The following is a 22,612-nucleotide window of genomic DNA, read 5'->3' on the forward strand; positions in this document are numbered from 1 at the left end:
GGGGTGCTAGAAGAGGGGAAATCATTTGAAATGTAAATAAATTATATCGAATAAAAAAATATTGAAATTTAATTACATCAATTTAGTTTCCATATCTTCTTTCTAATCCCTTCCATGTAATTTCTTTCATTCACCTTCAAAACCATAGCCTTTTTCTTTTTTATTGTTGAAGATACACACACACACACACACACACATACACACACACAAACACACATGCTTAAATATGTAAATATGACCTACACATTCTGTTTAATGTTATTTATGTGTTTATGATTTTAGGACTGCCCACTTGGAATTGGGTAACTAATTAGGTGATCTTCCCTGAAGAATACTATTCCTCCCTTCTCATCACAGGCCTTTAGTTGCCTGTGATTCTTTATCTAGGTACAGAGCCCCGTGGGGTTCCCTCTTTCATGTTAGCATGTCTACTGATGGTACTTCCCCAGGTATTGTTTAGGAAGCATAATAGTGAGGTATCATGGGTGGGTTTTTTTTTTTTTTTTTTTGTCATTTCTAGGATAAACAATCTCAAACCAGATGTGCTGCCTCTTACATATAGGACTGGAATTGTTAGATTATAGCATGAGCAAGAGATGTCTTATCATTAGTGGCTTCATATGCACCCGTTTGATCAATATTTACAGGGTCATTTTGAAGGCAGGGCTCAGGACCCTTATACAGGTGGCTATGTATGTGCCTACTTGGTCAATGTCCTGGGACAGGTAGGAGAGTATGGTGAGGGCAAAAGTATCTTGCAACTGGGATCCATCTTCATTATTTTTATCATGGGTTCTAGAGATTAAACTTGGTTCTTGTGTTTTTAAGGCAAAGACTTTGCTCACTGAGGTATCTCCCTGATACCTCACGAATAGTTTTTTTAAATTATTTTTCTCTTTCTTAATACTAATGTTAAAGTGATTAATAATCATGGTTTTCAGTTAATATTTTTTAACATTTTCATCAAATCATATGATGATCAATTTTGGTGTTTTAAAACTCAACACTATGTGAGTCTTTTGGGAATCTCATGACAAAATTCAATAGGTAGGTTCTTTAAAACAGAAGACAGAACAGAAGCTTAGCATTTCACAGATATGGAGGCTAGAAGTTCAAATTCAAGGCATCAAAATCTGGGCCATATTTTCTCTAAAAGGGCATATATGAGGGTACTTTCTCCCTTCTCCTAGCTCCTGCTGTGTCTGAAGGATTTGAGCTTGTACCAACAAGATTCTGTCCCAAAGTCACGTTCCTATATGATCTTGCCTCTTCCTTCCACAGATGAGAAAGACCCTATTTACGAATAAACTCCCATTCTGATGTTCTGGGTTGTCAAGAAATTCAGTGCGATGTCATTCAATCTTCAACACTTGGTAATACTTGTCTCATGACTTTTTAAGTCCTCAAGGTGACTGATAACTATATAGTTTTGCATATGTGCATAATATATCAGGTTATGTATAAAATGTAGACAGAAGCCCAATTATTAATAGTTTCGTTTTGAGAAGTGTGACTGGGGAAGGTTAAAGAGTCATGCTTCCTAAGGTGCTTCAGGCTCTGATCAGGAATCTTCAGAAAAATCTCCTTTTTGTTCAAGAACTGAGCTCTGAAAATGGTAAAGGTTGTATCTAATGTGAATTTACTGGAAAAGCAGGGAATGGAAGAAGCTTCTGCACACTGGAAAGAAATTTTGGTCTGGGTGTAACATCTGTTGGTATTATAAGATGTCCAGCAATACATTAGTCATTCCCACCCTCTTTGTCCAGTGTTGTCTGCTGTGTCTTGTGGTTGCTGTTGGTTGTAGGGATAGATTTCCTAGGAATTGATAACTCTGAATTCTGATGTCACCGAGAAGGGAAATTCCAAATGCACATACTGTCAAATAAAAACACAAGGGTTATATTCTGTAGGATATTTTTGCAGCATTTTATAATTTTGTAAATTAGATGTTAGCCTGGATAGTTTTGTTGTCAAATTAACACACATGGGAAGATGGAAAGTCAATAGAAGATTTTGCTTCTTCAGATTTGCCTGCAGTCATATCTGTGAGAATGTCTTGGTTTTTAGTTGATGAGAGTCCAGCTCATACAGAGGTACACCACCAGATGTTATGTTGAAGGAGAGTCTAAATTCGAACACTTCTTTGGGTATCTCCATTAGGAGCTCAGGGGATCCCATGGAAGAGGGTAGAAAGATTATAGAACTCAGAGGGTATGGGGGCTAGCAGAAGAACTCACTAGATCAACTAAGCAGAGTATATATGGACTCACAGAGACTGAAGTGGCATGCTCATGGCCTGCAGAGGTCTGCATCATGCTGTCTTGCATATATTGCGACTATTCTCTTGGTGTTTTTGTAGGAGCATGTAAGACTTTGACTTGTTTGCCTGTTCATGAGATTCTTTTCTCCCTGTTGGACTGCCTTGTGAGACTCAGTGGCCTTTTTCTTTGTCTTACTGTGTATTCTATTTTGTTACACTTGGTTGTTCTCTGTTGAAGGTCTGCTCTTTGCTGAAGGGATGTAGATGGGGAGTGGATCTAGGGGAGAGGGGCGGTGTGGGGGAGAATCTGGGAGGAGTAGAGGGAGAAGAAACTGTGGTTGGGATGTATTATATGAGAGAAAAATCTATTATCCATTTTTTAAAAACAGCAAAAAGCAAATTAATGGGGATGGGGCAAAAAGACAGCTCACCTTATTGAGGGTGGCACTATCCCAGAGCAGGTTGCCCTGACAGAGATATGTAAGAAAGGTAGCTGAACATGTGAACCTAGGAAAAAGACAGAAACCTGCAGTTCCTGTCTCTAGGTTCCTGTTATGTTGCCTGTAACCTGGAAGGCTTACCACCTGAGATACCTATTCTTTGTGGTTGGAGGTGAAGTGGAGTAGAGTCGTCAACATAGACTCAGGGAGCAGCAAGCTCATGTGAACATTGCTACAAGCTCCTTTAATACCCTATACCCATGCCGCATTTGTCCCAAGAAAGCACTTTTTCTAAACAACAGTTCCTGGCATTGTGTGCACCAGCAATTCTTGGTTTCTCAGGCAGTCCTCAATTAGGTCCTCCTGCAGGAAATGATTTTGTGGTTGCAAAACCCTCTACTGCCCTTGGCTGCCCAGGTTCCAGAAATGATGGACTGGAACCTGTAAGCCAAAGAAACCTTTCTCCTCCCAAGTTACTTTTAATGTTTTTCATAGCAACAGAGAAATTAACTAGAACAGATATAGTAAGGGAGGCCTTTGGAACATAATAATCCTACTCTACCCTTGCCAGACGCAATGTTAGTGTTTAGCACAATGTCATTGGAAAAATACTGACTTTCATTTATCAATTCTTAAAATACAGTTTTAAAATACATATAATCTTACTTTATATGATGTGCTGAGCTATATATTTGCAAAATTACCCAATTAAAGTCATGTAACTTCCTTCTGGGAGATTACACCTTTGAGGCAGAAAAACAAGAACAAATAAACAATCTTATAGGATGGGAATAGAGATGGAATGCAGAGAGATTGGGGAAACATTTTCAAATGCAGTAGAGTTGGGGCTGAGAGATGGCTCAGCTGCTAAGAATGCATAATGCTCTTGCAGAGGACCAGAGTTCAGTTCCTTGCACCCACATCAGGTGGTTTACAAGTTCCCATAACTCGAACTCGAGAGAAATAAAATGTCTCAGGTCTCCATAGTCACTTACACACAAATTTACATACCTCACAACACACCACACACACACACACACACACACATGCACACACACTGGCACGCATGCATGCACTCACACACATACATACACACTTAATTATAATAACAATAACCCTCCTTTTAAAAACAGCATAGACTACCATAGAAACCTTAAGACAAGCAGTGCCTCCTCATTCTGTCTAAATATAGTGGTGTGAGTGTAAGAACAGTCATGGTAGAATGTTGACTAAGTAGAGATCTCTGGAGCTGGTGAACTCAGTGACAGTTACTCAATAAACAGATCCTTGCCAACGAGGAAGTTAGAGAATGTTCCAATGGCCTCCTGTGCGTATGAAGAAAGCATTTTGAGTTTTATTTATCTAATTGCACTGTGATTCAATAGGAGAATACAGTAGCCTTTGTACAGGTAATCAGAAACTTGTGAAATCTTCCAGGATTCACAGGCTCAAACAACAACCTGTAAATTGGCGTGTTAAATGTATTTTATAATGAGTTGTTTAGGATAAAGCTTTCTGATCAACCATCATTACAGAGTTTACCTAATGTTAGTTATTAGTAACATACCTTTTTCTTAAGTGAGGAAAAGTTTAGCTGTTGACAACTGGCCAGGGAAGCAGGCTAACAGCCAGTCTCCCCCAGCTCCTCAGAATCCACTCCCCTAGGCTTATCCCCAGTTCTGTAGCAAACCACCTGCTGCATCTCCCTCTCCCTCTTTACCCCCATCTTCCCATCCTCACTTCCCTCCCCCACTCATTGCTTTATCTCAGTCCCCAACACCAGCAGGCATCATTCCCTGGGAACCCACAGGCCACTCCAGCCAGGGAAGCAGCTAGGCTAATGTTATTATTAAAAAGGAAAAAGAAAAAAAAATTCCAAACTAAAAGTCAAGATATATTTGAATCCACAGATAGCTGGCTGACTACTGCTCACTTTTTGATAATAGAATTGTGGCAATAAGCTACCAAATCAGCCTGGCAAGATGCCATGGAGAGACCTGACTGAGCTGCGGCCTGGCTGTGATACAGTCCCTATATCCTGAAGACGTGGACAGGGGCAGATGCGCGCCACAGAGAAGCCTGCCATGCACTATCATTGTTTTCCTTTGTGGGCCTTGTGAGCATTAGCAGACCTGTCAGTCATCCCTTTGGAACCAGGAGAAGGGTTCTGCGAAGATACTACTGGAGATAGAAGAAATCATGGAATAAAATGTAATCTTGCCTTTATTTTGCACATAAACCTCTTGGAGGACAAAACAAGCAAAGCTATTATTTCAAGAAATACTACTGGATTAGAAAATGTTTCTCGGGGTTTTAAAAAACAGTCCTTTTGAGGTAATATTTATATTATTGATTTTTACACAAATTGATATTTTCACTTTTTTTGTTTAAAAAAGGGCTATTTTTCTTGGTGGCTCTGCGAGTTGTTATAAATATTCAAAACTGCATTGTCAGTGGGAATTGAAGCTATTTCTTTTAAGTAGCTTGTGAATATATATGGGTTTAGATAGCATTTTTGTATTAATTAAAAAAATTGTGCGAGACCTGACACTTTGAAAACAAACTACATGCCGGCCCTGGGTAGTACATGCTTGCTATCCTGGAACTCAGGAAGCTAAAGCAAGAGTGTTGCTGTGAGCTCAAGGTCGGTTTGGTCCATGTGATATGGCTTAGCCATTCTTAGTTACCTGGAATACAAATATTAAAAGAAAATAAGAAATGAAAAAGGAAAGTAACCCAGTTATTAATTATGTGAAATATTTTTAATGTAGAGAAACTAAAAATAAATGCGACAATAAGTATCTATAGATGACCCATCCAGCTTTGCCAAGTCTTATCATTTTTAACGTACAACACCGGCTGTGTAACATTTCAGTCAATAATGGACCACATATAATGACAATATGTATTATATTGTCTGGACCACAGCATTTAAATCTGTTCAAGTGTCTTCTGTGCTGCCTGTGTGATTATGAAATGGCCTTATAACTCCTTTTCAGAAAACAGCTCTATTCTTAAGTAACATATGACTATCACTGTTTACAAAGTCAGAGTCTGAAGGATTTGAGGATACAATGTTTCTTCTTAACCTTGTTTAGTGGTTTAGAGTCCTCAGAATCATACTGATCACAATACAAGATCCTTTCTTTTATAAAGGAGATGATGAACCACAGACATGTGCCTGTCTTTCTTTTTATCAGATGTAATATATTTTAACAAATGTGTGGTTCTTTTATTTCAATTCATGTTTCTTACAGAACAGATAAGCCGTTACCCTTGGCCCTCTTTTCTATGCCTTCTATTTATCTTGTTTCCTTCCCCATCATCAATGATAATTGCTAAGTACCATAAGGATGTTATTGTAAACTGGGCGTCCATATCATGCAGCTGCTGCCTATAATCTAGAGCTCTTAAGTCTGATGGTGTAAATTTTAGTTAAAATATAATATTGCTTGTATGTATATAATTCTTTGGCTTATCACTTGGATTTTGGATACCCAAGTAAGGGACTCCTCCCTGCCTCTCTTAGCTACCTGCTTCACCCTGTCTTAGTGTGGGGCCTTTTGAGACTCCCCTTTCCACATTAGCTTGTTCCTTGGAGTTGCCATGATTTTCACTCTTGCTTATACAGCCATATTTTTTTTCCCTCTAATTTTGAGGAGTCACTGTTTGATAAGAGATTGACTTTCTGATCTTCTGGCTCTTACAATCTTTCTGCTACCTCTTCCCAAATGTTCCCTGAACCTTAGGTGTAGGAATTGTGTTATATATGTATCAGTTGGGGCTAGGTATCCATGATCAGTTGATCTACACATTATTACTGGTTTTGGTTTTCTGTAATGGTTTCTGTGGCAAAGTGAAGCTTCTTTGGATATGCAAGAGAACTAGACTTATATCTGAAGACCTAGAGTTGGATTTTATAGACATGAATAGATAGGCCTAGGTGTCCATGTAACAAGTATGTTCACAGCATGAAGATTTGTCCATTAAAATCAAGTATCAGTAGTACTATGTCTAATTACTATGAAAAAAAATCTTAAAAATAAGGACAAAGGACTAGAGATGTCTCAACAGTCAAGACTGTGTACTGCTCTTGGGAGGAGACAAGTTCAGAAACTTTACCAGATGTCTCACAGCTGCTTGTCTTTCCAATTCTTTTTTTTTTTTTTGGCTATTATTTTTTCCTTTTTTCTCTTTTTTATATACTTTTTATTCGATGTATTTTTTATTTACATTTCAAATGATTTCCCCTTTTCTAGCCCCCCACTCCCCGAAAGTTGCATAAGCCCCCTTCCCTCCCCCTGTTCTCCCACCCTCCCCTTTCCACTTCCCTGTTCTGGTTTTGCCCTATACTGCTTCACTGAGTCTTTCCAGAACAAGGGGCCCCTCCTTCATTCTTCTTGTACCTCATTTAATATGTGGATTATGTTTTGGGTATTCAAAGTTTCTAGGCTAATATCCACTTATCAGTAAGTGCATACCATGATTGATCTTTTGAGTCTGGGTTACCTCACTTAGCATGATGTCCTCCAGCTCCATCCATTACCACATTTTTTGCATCCACTCTTCTGTTGAGGGATACCTGGGTTCTTTCCAGCTTCTGGCAATTATAAATAGGGCTGCTATGAACATAGTAGAACATGTATCCTTATTACATGCTGAGGAATCCTCTGGGTATATTCCCAGGAGTGGTATAGCAGGATCTTCTGGAAGTGAGGTGCCCAGTTTTCTGAGGAGCCACCAGACTGATTTCCAGAGTGATGGTACCAATTTGCAACCCCACCAGCAGTGTAGGAGTGTTGCTCTTTCCCCACATCCTCGCCAACACCTGCTGTCTCCTGAAATTTTAATCTTAGCCATTCTGACTGGTGTAAGGTGAAATCTCAGGGTTGTTTTAATTTGCATTTCCCTAATGACTAATGAAGTTGAGCATTTTTTAAGATGCTTCTCCACCATCAGAAGTTCTTCAGGTGAAAATTCTTTGTTTAACTCTGTACCCCATTTTTAATAGGGTTATTTGGTTTTCTGGAGTCTAACTTCTTGAGTTCTTTATACATATTGGATATTAGCCCTCTATCTGATGTAGGGTTGGTGAAGATCTTTTCCCAATTTGTTGTTTGCTGATTTGTCCTTTTGATGGTGTCCTTTGCCTTACAGAAACTTTGTAATTTTATGAGTTCCCATTTGTTAATTCTTGATCTTAGAGCATACGCTATTGGTGATCTGTTCAGAAACTTTCCCCCTGTACCGATGTCCTCAAGGGTCTTCCCTAGTTTCTTTTCTATTAGCTTCAGAGTGTCTGGCTTTATGTGGAGGTCCTTGATCCATTTGGAGTTGAGCTTAGTACAAGGAAATAAGGATGGATCAATTCTTGTTCTTCTGCATGCTGACATCCAGTTAAACCAGCACCATTTGTTGAAAAGGCTATCTTTTTTCCCATCTACCTAAGTGACCCAAAAAACTCCACTAGAGAACTCCTACAGCTGATAAACAGCCTCAGCAAAGTGGCAGGTTATAAAATCAACTCAAGCAAATCAGTAGCCTTCCTATACTCAAAGGATAAGCAGGCTGAGAAAGAAATTAGGGAAATGACACCCTTCACAATAACCACAAACAGTTTAAAGTACCTTGGGGTGACTCTTACCAAACATGTAAATGATCTGTATGACAAGAACTTCTAGACTATGAAGAAGGAAATGGAAGAAGACCTCAAAAAATGGAAAAATCTCCCATGCTCATGGATTGGCAGGATTAATATAGTTAAAATGGCTATTTTGCCAAAAGCAATTTACAAATTCAATACAATACCCATCAAAATCCCAACTCAATTCTTCACAGAGTTAGAAAGAGCAATTCTCAAATTCATCTGGAATAACAAAAAACCCAGGATAGCTAAAACTATTCTCAATAACAAAAGAACTTCTGGGGGAATCAGTATCCTTGACCTCAAGCAGTACTACAGAGCAATAGTGTTAAAAACTGCATGGTATTGGTACAGTGACAGGCAGATGGATCAATGGAACAGGATTGAAGATCCAGAAATGAACCCACACACCTATGGCCACTTGATCCTCGACAAAGGGGATGAAAACATCCAATTGTCTTTCCAATTCTATAGGATCTGTGCAGTATGTTCTTGGTTCACTGGGCACATGTGCACATGTAGCACAAAGAAACTCATGCAGGCATAAAAATATACATCAATAAATAAATAATAGTTTTAAAAAGAAAAAATTTTAAAAAATCTGCCTTTTTTCTGTCTCCTGACAAATATTGGATATGATATTTGGTGCTATAAAGATAGCATCTTGGGATCTAGGATAACCCATGTTCTCTGGAAGGGCAGAATGAAATCTAGATAGGTCCTAGTGGATCAACCTTAGAGGATCAATGTATCTTCAAAATCATCCACTGCTGGTGGGATTGCAAGCTGGTACAACCACTCTGGAAATCAGTCTGTTGGTTTCTCAGAAAACTGGGTATGACAGTTCTGGAGGACCCTTTTATATATACCACTCCTGGGCATATACCCAGGGGATTATTCCCTGGCAAGCAATGAGGACACATGCTCTACTATGCTCATAGCAGCCTTATTTATAATAGCCAGAAGCTGGAAAGAACCCAGATGTCCCTCAGTGGAGGAATGGATACAGAAAATGTGGCATATTTACACAACAGGATACTACTCAGCAATTAAAAACAATGAATTCATGAAATTTTTAGGCAAATGGTTGGAACTGGAAAATATCATCCTAACTGAGCTAACCCAATCACAAAAGAATACACATGGAATGCAGTCACTGATAAATGGGTATTAGTTAGCCCAGAAGTTCTGAATATTCAAGACACAATCAACATATCAAATGATTCCCAAGAAGAAGGAAGGAGAGGTCCCTGGTCCTGGAAAGGCTTGATCCAGCACTGTAGGGGAGTACAGGACAGAGAAATGGGAGGGGGGAGATTGGGGAATGGGAGGAAGGAAGAGGGCTTATGGGACTTATTGGGAGGGGGGGAAACGAGAAAGGGGAAAGCATATGGAATGTAAACAAAAAATATAGAAAATTACAAAAGAAAAGAAAAATATAGAATGTCATACTTGTTATTTTCTTACTATCTGTGTCTATCAGTTAACTCTAAACCTAATATATAGAATGCATTATTAAAATTTAAATAAATGACATCTTTCTTAGTCCATTTTGTGTTCTCATGTGTACATGCGCTTAGGGTTAACTACTTGGGGTTGAACAACCTACCCCCATACTTGTCCTGCAGAAAACTGATTCTACTTTTTACAAAAGCCATTGATTGCCCCTAGCTCTGTTTTACTGTTGGAAGGTACTTCTGTATTTCTAGGTAACATGAATATGCTAGTAGATTTTTTTTTTTTTTTAGTTTTTTTTTTCATACTATCTCTTTACTTCTTGCTCCAAAATCAGGCTAATTTTCTTACATTCTCAAAATAGGTATGCCTCACCTTTTGTTTAAGGATTGCATTTTTGTGTGTTGGACTTCGAATCTTATCTATTTCTCTAACGGTCTATGAGTTAAACACTTAGTGCCTGTCTTAGTGCTTTTGGAAGATTATGAAATTTGATGAAGTGGAGCAAATAGGAGGTGTCTGGACCATTTTCTCTGTGGGCACTTGATAGCAGCAGTTTGAATGCACATTTACCATCTTCCGGAGCCACCTCTGCATCTACCAAGAGTCACAGCCTTGGCCACTCGTCTGCTTTCTCTTTCAGATTTATTGCCTTGTTTGAGAAAAAAAATACTATACATCTCTCAGAACGAAAATTCACTGGACAGTAACTTTTTTTTTTGGTGTTTTTTGGTTTTTGGTTTTTCGAGGCAGGGTTTCTCTGTGTAGCCCTGGCTGTCCTGGAATTCACTCTGTAGACCAGGCTGGCCTCAAACTCAGAAATTCACCTGCCTCTGCCTCCCGGAGTGCTGGGATTACAGGCGTGCGCCACCACACCCAGCAAAAGTAACTTTCAAGGGTGTCAGGTTGGAAACACTTTGTTCTTTCTCATTTGATGTGCCTAAGTATGGACTTCTAACCAGTTCTCTACATGATTTCCTAGAATCAAGTGCCACGTTAAGTTTGTGTAGCTCTGATGAATGAGTACTTACATGGTTTCCCCTTTTCCCCTCTTCATGTCCTGGAGGTTTTTTTTTTTTTTTTTTTTTTTTTTTTTTTTTTTTTTTTTAACCTTGCTATGCCTTGATTACAGTCAGTGTTAATTTCTTAGAGTCAAATGCAATACATCCCCGATGGGGCCTTTGAGTCCCTGGACTCTAAATTCTAGGAACTTAAAAAACAATTACTTATTTTTCTTTTCTTTATTTTCTTCATCTTTAATTTCTAAAATTCTTAATATTATTTTTTCTAATATAAAGGAAGCTTTAATTAAATACTGTCCAGGTGGAAAACTCTGGCCAGGTCCATACCCAGGTTCCCAGGAAATGGTTACTCCTTGTAGAAACTTTAAAAGGCAACCCTGCAAGATCACTGTATTTCCAGTCAATTCTAATCAGGGGCAAGTATACATCTTGACATATTTTTTGCCTACATATGTTCCACTTACATCCAATCGGGGGCAAGCGTACAAACTACGCAGTTCCTGCTCACGTTCCTCCTGCCCACATGTGATCAAGCACAGCAGGTGAATATGGCTCAAACAAACATAGGACAAACAGGAACTTCTTAACTGTAAACAACTCTTAACCTTCAAGTTATATTTTCCCTGTTTTGGTTTCCCATTAACTGGCAAAGTGTATTGTTTTTGTTGCTGTTTTGGTCTCTCACTACCCCACCCCCCTTGAGTTGTGTCCTGAGTCAAATCCTTGACTCTGTTATGGGTATTGGTTTATATTGAGATCTAATAACCATCAGCTTAAAGGTACCCAGACAAGAATTATCATTTTGTTAAGGCATGAATGATGCAGGATCCAACAGTAATTAGCAGAAGGAGAAGGGCCAAAGGCTTTGTAATGGGTGACATAAGAGTTATTATGTATGAGGAACATGGAACTGAGAATGGAGACGAGTCCTTTATTTCTTCTCAAGTCTCATTTGCAATGTTTTTGAACACAGTCAGATGGTCTCTAATGATTTCTGAGTGGTTTATATAGAAACAGTAACTTTCTCTTAAGGCCACACAATACCTCCTTGTTTTGTATAAAGCAGATCACCTGTAAATTAATATACCTGTCGATAGATCTGGGCCCACTTTCCTGATCTGCCAATGTCAGTATAGGTTGCCATTTTGTGCTGTCTGCCAGGAAGTTTCCTTTGATCTAACATTTCAACCTGTTGGAGGACAAGGGGCGATGTATTCTCTTCTGCAACTACTTCCTGCTGACACCAGACCTTCAATGTCAGGGCCAAGAAGCTGTAGTGCTACTGAAGGCTGGGGAGGGTAGAATTTTTAATATTCAGCTCTCTCTTCTCATGCACAGATCTTCTGTTTTCTTTTTAATTTCCTACTTTTAGCTCTTTGAACTTTTGTCTCAGTTTCTTTAGTTTATTGTCCAAATATGTTAAATTTTTTAAACATTTATTCTTCTGCTCTTATAGTTTTAATTTTACCAATTTCTTTCTTGTTTTTTTATGTTCTCTTGAAATAGAATTTGTCCTTCTTCTTGAATGTAGTAACTTTAATCTTTATGAGAAATTATTATTGTTGCTATTGTTATTTTGTAAGTGCGTAGTGTTGGTGTAGGACTCATATTTCACAGAATGCATATGGACGTCACAGAACAACTTGGAAGTGTTGGTTCTTTCCTCCTATCTTTCTGTGGGGTTTTGAGATGGAATTCCGGTGCCCTGATATGAGGACTCAGTCAACACCTATACCTAGTAAGCTATCCAGTTAGCAGTCATCTTGCCAGCCCCTCTCAGAGAACTTTTAAAGTTTTTTTTGCTTCCTGTATGTTCTCTATTTCTTTGTTCCTTTAAAGATAAAATGTGTGGATTTGTTTATTGCGTTAGAGATATTCTTTACTGAAGAAAATAAAACACTTACAAATTTATTGTCATGCCATTCTTGAATCAGAACTCTTTGAAGGGTGAGTTTCAGCCTTAATTGATCATGCAAGTAACTATTTCCTTCCTGAATTGAATCTCTAATTGTCTAAGAGCTATCTGTTGATGCTCCAAGTTTATCTTTCTCTGATGGAGTTCCAAAATCCCCTAGTATCCTGTTTGATCCTCCTGATATTCTTCTAATGGTTGTGTGAACAAAGGAATGGGGCCCTCCTTTTGAGCATTTGTAATTTGTATCTTCTTCTATGATGGGTGGGTCTTCTTGAATCCAGCATCTTCTCACAAGAACAAGAGTTTCTTTTGTGGCCCTGGACATGAATGGAAACAGGAGAACATGTCTACAGCTTGGAGAACTCAAGGTACCTTAGAATATAAATGCTTCTTGTAAAATTAGCCTGTTCTTTTATATATTTAACATTACCTACAATGCAGTCATATCTAGAATGCATGATTCCTGATTTTTATCTCATTAGAGGTAGCCTTAAAAATAGGAATAGGACTGGGTTTTGAGGTAATGAGTTAAGAAAGGCTTCATGTATATTAATTCGGCTACACTTAATGGTTTCATGTCTGCCATCCTCTTCAGGCCTATGTATTGAACTCCTACTCTTTCTATACCATCCTGGATCCCTTTTCTCATGCATCAATAATGTTAGAGATGCAGCCTTCAAGTCTGCTATTATTTGGTTCCATTTATGGGTTCGAGCTTGTTATCTGCATGTTCTAAGGTCTCTCAAGTTTGAGGCTGGTAAGGTCTGTGAAGGCAGATAAGGAATGCAATGGAAATTCATTCTTCATATGAGAAAATGCACTGTAGCTATCTACTCCCTGTGAGCAGTGTCTGGTCCTGGCTCTCCCTCATGGATGATGTAACTTTTGTAATAGTCACACTATGGGAAGCCTGAAAGGCCAAACTTATTAGATGAACTCCAGTCCCAGAGCCATACTTTTGCCATAACCCTTCACTCAGTTCTATCTGTTTTATTCCTCCTATAGAAGTCACTTTCCCCTCTTTATTCCCGGTTGTACCGATGCATACATAAACATACACACACAATATACATCTATATCTATTTCTCTATTTCTTTTTGTTTGCAACAGTAGAACAAAGCATAAATGCAACATGCCATCTTCACAGAAAGTGTAAATATAAGTTCATTTAAAAATAAGATGGCAATGTAAACAAAAGCCAGTACCGCTTAAAACCCATTTCTTTTTACTTAGAACAAAATGAGTACAATGTATCTGTCTCCGATCGGATCGATTAACCAATGTAACCAGCATGCCTGCATTTCTGTCATCTACAATCTGTCATAAATATTAATTCCTCAGTGTGAATCAGTGTCATCTCATCAGGAAACCCAAGTAGGCTCCATTTTTAGTGGCATCCCAATCATAAATGAGCTTGGGCCTACTTGGGGTTTCCTTCTGCCTCCGATGTCTTTCTTCCCCAAGATTCCAATGTCAGGTACAGGGAATACAGTGGTGAATGCAGCAGAGTTCTGGCCTCAGTGATCTCCCTGTTCCATGCCAGCACAGACAAACAGTCCAACCAACTGGAGATTTAGCAGAGGTGGCAAGCCATGCTTCAAGCTCTGGCTGTTGCAGCTCATATGCTCAGGGTATGGTTCCCTGTAAGGCCTTAAACGAGTTATTTTGCTTCTTTCTCCCTCAACTCACTTAACTATAAAAAAATGTAATAATGGTACTGTGTGTGTGTGTGTGTGTGTGTGTGTGCGTATTTAATAATAAACTATTATGGTTAAGTGCATTTAAAATATATTGATATATAATTTAAATAAATATACTATATTAAATATATTCACACTTATCATATATACATACATATGTACATCCATATATATGTATTTATGAGTATGGATCTTTAAATATACACATAGACATATACATAATATGTATAGCTGGCAGGAACCCCAGAAGAGCAATTGGAACACCTATCCACCCACAAAACCTTCTACCCAAAACTTATACTGTCTACAAAAAATGTAGGGAGAGGGGATAGAGCACAGACTGAGGGAAAAATAGGCCCAATTAAAGAACCATTCCATTAGCAAACACCAATCCCTGACACTATTAATAATACTCTGCTGTCCATGCAGACAGAAGTCAATCATGGCTGTCCTCTGACAGGCTCCACTCAGCAGTCGACTCAAATGAATGCAGAGACCCATAGCCAAACTGTGAGTAGAGCTCAGGAACTCTTATTGAAGACTTAGTGGAAGGATCGAGGGCTCTGAAGGGGATAGGAACTCCACACAAAGACCAACAGAGTCAGCTAACCTCAGGGCTTTCAGAGACTGAACCATCAACCAAATTGTATACACAGGCTGGGCATAGGCCCCATTAAACATGTGTAGCAGGTGTGCAGGTTGGTCTTTAGGTGGGCCCTGAACAACTGGAGCTGGTGCTATCCCAAAAGCTGTTGCCTGTCTGTTGGATATGTTCTTCTAGTTGGGCTGCCTTGTCTGGTCTTGAAAGGAGAGGATGTACCTAGCCCTAAGGAGATTTGATGTGCCAAGGTGAGGTGATATCCAGGGGGTATCTACCCTCTCAGAGAAGAAGGGGAGAGGGGATAGGGAGAGGGACTGTAGGAGAGGGTGACAAGGATCATGGAGCAATCAGAATGTAAAGTGAATTAAAAAAATTACAAAGAAAAATATTAATATATAGTTTAAGTAAATAAATATACCATATTTATCCCTCAACAGAAGAGTGGATACAAAAAATGTGGTATATCTACACAATGGAGTACTATTCAGCCATTAGAAACAATGAATTCATGAAATTCTTAGGCAAATGGATGGAGCTAGAGAACATCATACTAAGTGAGGTAACCCAGACTCAAAAGGTGAATCATGGTATGCACTCACTAATAAGTGGTTATTAACCTAGAAAACTGGAATACCCAAAACATAATCCACACATCAAATGAGATACAAGAAGAAAGCAGGAGTGGTCCCTGGTTCTGGAAAGACTCAGTGAAACAGTATTTGGCAAAACCAGAACGGGGAACTGGGAAGGGGTGGGAGGGAGGACAGGGGAAGAGAAGGGGGCTTACGGGAGTTTCGGGGAGTGGGGGGGGCTAGAAAAGGGGAAATCATTTGAAATGTAAATAAATTATATCGAATAAAAAAAAAATTACAAAGAAAAATATTAATATATAGTTTAAGTAAATAAATATACCATATTATATATATTTCTACACACCCTATGTATACATATTTTTATATATACATATTTGCAAATATGGATCTTTTAATATGCATGTAAACATATAAATAATATGTGTACTATACATACATATCAAAGGATATATCTTATATGTATTCACATGAGTATATTCATCTGTATCCTTAATATATTGTGTAAAATATACCTCTAGGTATATATATATATATATATATATATATAACCATATATTACATATATATAATATTCATATATGTACATATACACATAGATATAAAGCATTATATTGTGTGAGTTAAATATTATATGTATAAAGAAATAAAAAATAACATATAAAATTTTTTATTCCTCTTCCTTATGTTGCATCCTAATGGCAGTTTCCCCTTTCTCCACTTTTCCAAGTTCCATGTTCAACCTCTCCTCTTTCCCAGATTCAATCCTTAATTTCCCTTCAGAAAAGAGCAGGCCTCCCAGAGATATCAACCAAAACCAGAATAACATGCTATTGTAAGAATAGGCACACACCATCATAACAGGGCTGGGCGAGGCAGCTCAGAAGGAGGAAAAGGGTTCCAAGAGCAGGCAAAACAGTCAGAGACAACTCTACTCCTACTGTTAAGGGGCACACAAAAACAACATGCTGATAACCATAGCAGGTTTGCAGAGGACCTAACACAGACCCATGCCTGTTCTGTGCTTGCTGCTGCAGTCTCTCTGAGCCCCTATGAGCTCTGCTTAGTTGATTTGGTGGGCCATGTTCTCCTGGTGTTTTTGAGTCCTCTGGCCCCTACAATTCCTCTCCCTCTTCCATGGGGTTCTCTGTGAAGAAGCACATCTTAAATGTTAGCATCTATTATCCTGTAAGATACCCATGAAAGATGAAGTAAACGTTGAAGTAGTAACAGATGGAACAGAACATGAACTTTAGAGTTAGTCAGGCCTAGATAGATTCCAGCCTTGACCAACAACTTTATCAGCTTGTATAATATTTCATTTGAGCTCTTTGGTCCATTTGACAATTGATGCTCATAAAATTTAGCTTATTATTATTCCTTAATGGGTTTAAAACTAAGTTTTCCCATCTCAAAAGCAAAAATTCAAGTTTGGAGAAATGCTTTCCCAGTTAACAGTAGACTAATGTTCTTATAGAGGACCTGGGTTATGTGCTCTGTACCCACATAAAGGACTCTAACCATAACTTGAATTCCAGGAGATCCAATACTCTTTTCTGGCTTCCATGGGCACCAGGTACACAAATGGTGCACATACATGCATACATACATATAAGCAAAATACACTTATAAACTAAAAGTAAATTGTTAAAGATAACAAAGATTATTGATGGTATAGCAGATGACTGTAATCACACACAGTACTTGGAAGGTAGAAGTAAGAAGACCACAAATTCAAGGCTATTCTGATCTACCTAGTGGTCATCCAGAGGTAAATAGAGAGACCCTATGCAAAGAAACAAACAAACAAGCAACTATTATATTTATAGAAATAATGTTTTACTTTGAGTTGAAAATATATCTGTATCAATATGAGCTATATCTATTTTTAATTCCGAGGACAGAAAGCATACTATAATCAAGGGTCAAGTTTTTAAACATTTTCGTCTCTAGCTATATTCATGTACCATTCTGCTTTTCTTTCTGTAACATTCTAGAGAAGGTTCCAGGAGGGAACTTTCCAGCTGGGAACTATGCCTTCCTGTTACTTTGATGCAGAGAGAGACCAGCTGACTGGTTTTCAGGATGAAAAGTGAGTATAAAATATACATATTCTAGTCATTATGTCATATTTTTCCATCTCTGGTGAGCAGCAGAAGACTCTACCACAAGCTGGTGACAGCATGGGATCCCTGAATGCCTGTGTGGAGTTCCACTAAGGCAGAAAGCCCATACTACATTCTCATTAAAGAAAGAAACTTTTATTGTCTTAATCCACCAAAACATGAGGGCAAATTGTTAGAGAAGCTCATATTATCTAAATAAGCAGAATAATTGCCAGAATTACTGGGAATGAACAACAGGCAGGGAAAAGTTAGATCATGTCAAAATCAAGCCATTATAAACAGCCTGTTGCAAGTGCTGAATGGATTTTGAGAAGAGAGAGAAATGTCCATTTGGGCTGCCATCAAGAAGAGTTTGCCCAAGTCTCTGAAGAACAGTTTAGGGCAAATGCCATATGTACAAGAAGCCAGAGGCAAAGTGGATAATGTCCCTTAAAGGGTGGCTTATCTTCATAAACATACATGTTGAACCTATAAAAGGGAATAGTGAGAGATAGAGATAGAGAGTATATAGAATCCAAATTGTGGAGGAACTGAAAAGAGAAACAAATTTCTGACTGCATCCTGTCAACAGTGGAGACCTGATATTCTTAGAGAAACTGCAAGGGAGATCAATGTTGCACCTGACTAAGATTTATCAGCAAGTGTTATGGAAGATGGATTCAGAGATGAAATAACCAGAGACTGAGATGGGAATTAGACTGAGTCTATAGTTTAGAGGTAAGGTTGCTAGAACAAAACAGCATCTTGACTAGAAATGGAAAATAACTAGTATCAAACATAGACTCTATGTTGTTGATTGATAGGTTTTGAAGGACAGAGAAACCCAACTACAAAATAGAATGTTGAGTTTGTTTACAGGTTCCTGGGAGGATGATGGTGATGTTCATAGACCTGAGAGGGGCAGCATGAGGATGGAGGAGGAGATTGGGGATATGGTTCGCTTTTGGCCAATGCATTCGTGCATTCTAGGGATCTGCCCATCCAATTCCCAACACTAAGTTTACAAACACATGACCTCTACACCCATTTATTTTCCTGTGTATGTTTTGGGAGATCTAACTTCAGCTCTTCATGCTAGCTAGGCAACCACTTTATGACGAAGCTACCACTTCAAACTCAAGATCATATTTTAATAAGCCTTTTAATAGCCCCTGTTGGCTCAGGCTATTAAGAATCACCATAGACATCATCCTTTTTCCTGGGTCCTCCAGTCAGTTCATTGGAAATTTGTTTCTGCTTTTAAAATGTCTACTGAGTCCAGCTACTTATCATTGTCCACTATTACTGCCTTGGCCTGATGAACTGCTGTCCAAGTCATGTCTCCTTGGGGTAGCTGCAACGGTCATCTCCAAGTCTCTCTTGGGTTAATAGTCACCCCTTTACAATTTGCTCATGTCATTTTGAGTTAATCCGTCTGCACATAAGAGATGTCATCATACCCGTTTGCTAAGCCCTGCTGTAGACTAGGAAGGGCAGCAGCCATCCAAGGCTACAGTCCTTTTGAAGATGGCACCCCAAGGTTTGCCTCTCTCCTACGCCTCTCTTTCTGTGCCTACCTCCTGGGCTTCACTACTGACCATGAATGAAACAGGTCTGGCTCCCACCTTATAACCCTGTCTCTAACTATGTGATGTCACTCAGTATGTAGCTTCTCCTCTTCCTCTGTATGTATCTCTGCCTTAGTCTCTGCTCATATGAGGCCTTCTCAGTGAGGTCTACCTTGAAAAGCATACATCAATGCTGTGCTGTATCCAAAAGTCTTCTGGCCACCATTCTCTTTTTCTGCTACACACCTTCTTTTCTCCACAGCACTCAACACTAGCACACCCTGTAATGTAGTTGTCACAATTACTGTCAGCCTCCACCCCCTCCCCCAACACACACTCCTTCAGCTCTCAAGCCACTAGTGACCTTGAGGAGAGGGCTCTGACTCCCTGCTTCCCAAATAACTTTTGAGAAGTGCCAGACAGTTAGAAAAGACTTAAGTGCATTGATTTAAATCAATGAAACTGTCTCCTATTTCAAGGATACCTTTGTTTTGGTTTTGGTTTCAGACAGGGTATTTGCTATAGAACCCCAGGTGCCTTCAGTTCAGGGTCCTCTTCTCCCAACCTCCTGCTGGGTGTGATTGCAGGTGTGCACACCCATATCTAGCTCAAGGCCATACTCTTAATTACTAAATTGTACAGCCAAAGAAGTGACAGATAAAGTATATGAATGCCTGGAATGAGTGATGCTTCTAATAGGCTTGGAGTTCGTGGGGGCTGGGTTGTCTCTGCATCACAGGGGTCTGCCTAAAATAGAACAGGTGCATCCTAGAATTAAATTACATCCTGCAGTCACCAATGCTAGGCCCCTGTTGCCACACAAAATGCTTCCCTCCGGTTTTGGCCCATAGTGACCACAATTGCTTCTCTTAGCCAAAAAAAAAAAAAAAAAGCCCTTTGTCTCTTGGCTGAGGTTCAAATCCCAGTGCTTTCAGTGAGACTGGGTAACAAAAAGGAGCCTCAGAGAGAAGGACAACAGTCACTTTCTTCCCCATGATTCTTCCCAGGCTGCTTAGCCTGCTCCAGGCCCCCACTTGTTGAAACCTTTTTGCTTTCTTCGCTTTGCAGGAATCTAGCTGGCAGCCCAAAGAGGTGACTGAAAACTGGCTGTGTTAAAACAGCAGAGCTTCCTGGGAGAAACAGGCCTCGTTTTTCCTGCTTTAAGAAAAAAAAAAAGATATACTAGAGCTCCAATGTTCTGGCTAAGATAAGGAAACCAGCCATCGGTTGCTTGGGAAAAAACAGCAAACCTGTCTGTGCATATTACATATGGGGACAAAGCCCCAGTGACTGCCAAGGCTGTCCCTCTCCCTGAGCCCCACCCTGCCACCATCCCTAAAGTAATGTCTTTCAGACTGCACAAGCTGCATTTCAGAGACCTGCAGTTCAAGCCTGCCACCTAAGAGCTATGTCCCTTTAGGTAAGTCTCATGGCTTTTTGTCTGCGTTTCATGATATTATTTGTAACATTACATTAAACCTATTTCTTCATTTCTTCATATTGGTATGTGAAATAAACATACCTTCATCAACTTCCTGAAGTGTTTTTTATTGTCTTTCACAGTTCAATTTTATGTTATAAAAATCTCAGTACTATGTAGGTGTGTGTGTATAGCATTTAGGCATGCACACACGCACACCACACACACACACACACACACACACACTGCGTGTGAAAGCAGATGAGATCTGAGTAAATGCTGTAGTTAAAATTGCATGTACTGGGGAAAGCAGCAACAAAATAGATAGAGACATAAAATATAGATTTACGAACGAGGGTTTATTAAGGAATCTGGCTCATGTGATTATGCAGAGAAGAACCATAATAGTCCATTGGAAAGCTAGAGACCAGCTGGTGCTGGTAGGCTGGCTTCATGCCAGTCCAAAGACCTCTGAACCAGGGAAGCTGGTGCTGCTGTTCTGTCTGTGGCCTTACGGTCCAGAGACCTCAAGTACTAGAGTCCAAAGGCTAGAGAACCTGGAGAGCTGATGTCCAAAAACAAGAAAAGTGTAGGGGAGACAGAGACAGACAGGCACACAGAGAGAGGGGGGGAGAGGGAGGGGGAGGAGAGGGAGAAGGAGAGGGTGAAGGAGGAGGGAGAGGAGAGGAAGAGGGGGAAGAAGAAGGAGAGGAGAGGGAGAGGGAGAGATAGAGGGAGAGGGGAGGGGAAGGAGAGGGAGAGGGGAGGGGAAGAGGAGGGAGAGGGGAGGGGAAGAGGAGGGAGAGGGAGAGCGGAGAAAGAGAGGGGGAGAGGGAGAGGGAGAGGGAGAGGAAGAATAAATGAGAGGAAAGAGAATCTTATGTTCCATTCAGTCCCAGCCAACTGCACAGTGTGATCTGACACCAAAGGCAGATCCCTGTCCCCCTATTTCTACCGACTCTTATCCCAATTATGTCTACAAATACTTCCACAAATGTTCCCAGAAATACACTTCGCTAGTTAGCTCTCAATTCAGGCAAGTTGAGAGCTACAGCTCGCTACCATACAAACAATGGCAGGCCCTGATTCTGCTGATGCGCTGTGGGTATGCAGGATTTTACCACCAGGGGAAGCTGGGTGAAGACTGCGCAGGTCCTCTGCCTTGTTGACTGTATGTCCTCTGTCTGGTTAGTTTAAATATGGATTAGAGAAGTGTGTGTGCTGCTTCCTTCTTCCTATACCTTCTAAATACTTCTCTTGGAGAGTGTAACCCACAACCGTTGGATCTATTTCTCTTACTTCTTTAGAGCTTTGGTACTTCTTTAGGGCAGTTACCCTCTGTCCAAGAGTGCTTCCTGGGCTCAGTGCTAAGCTGGTGTTTACAAATGTTTGTTGATTATTTCTGCTGAAAATATCAACACAAGCAGATTTCTTTTCTTAGTCATACTAGTACCATCTGTGAAGTTTTGCAACAAAATTCACATCTTAAAAATTCTACTTTATGGCAGAGATTTTCATATACAATTCTCTTAGTGAATCCTCATTGTGATTTTATGAGGGACAAACCAAAATTTCCCACTTTCAGTATGAGAAGCATAATCAATGGAAAACTTGATCTATATACTCAAGACATGAAAGTCACAGATAGTTGGAATTTAAGCTAGGATTCAGACCATTTAAATTTATTAATTTATTAATTATCAATTTTTGTTTGTCAGGGACTGTACTTAGAGCTTGCCAGTGGTGAAACAAATACAAGTAATTAAAAATAATAAAGCCTACATCATCACAAAAATAATAATAAATAATAAAGTAGCAAATGTAGTATGTGAAGCAGAATTCATAATTTGTCCAGAGTTCAAAGAAGAAGTAGAGAAATAGGATCTTTGGAA

At 39.4% G+C, this 22,612-nt stretch overlaps 1 pseudogene; it reads left to right on the top strand.

Annotated features, from left to right (window-relative positions):
* LOC127696833 (60S ribosomal protein L26-like) overlaps nucleotides 1-22,612 on the top strand; it is a 112,899-nt pseudogene that overhangs the window by 52,776 nt on the left and 37,511 nt on the right.

Source organism: Apodemus sylvaticus, chromosome 11 (genome assembly GCF_947179515.1).
Source record: "Apodemus sylvaticus chromosome 11, mApoSyl1.1, whole genome shotgun sequence".
Taxonomy (NCBI): Eukaryota; Metazoa; Chordata; class Mammalia; order Rodentia; family Muridae; genus Apodemus; species Apodemus sylvaticus.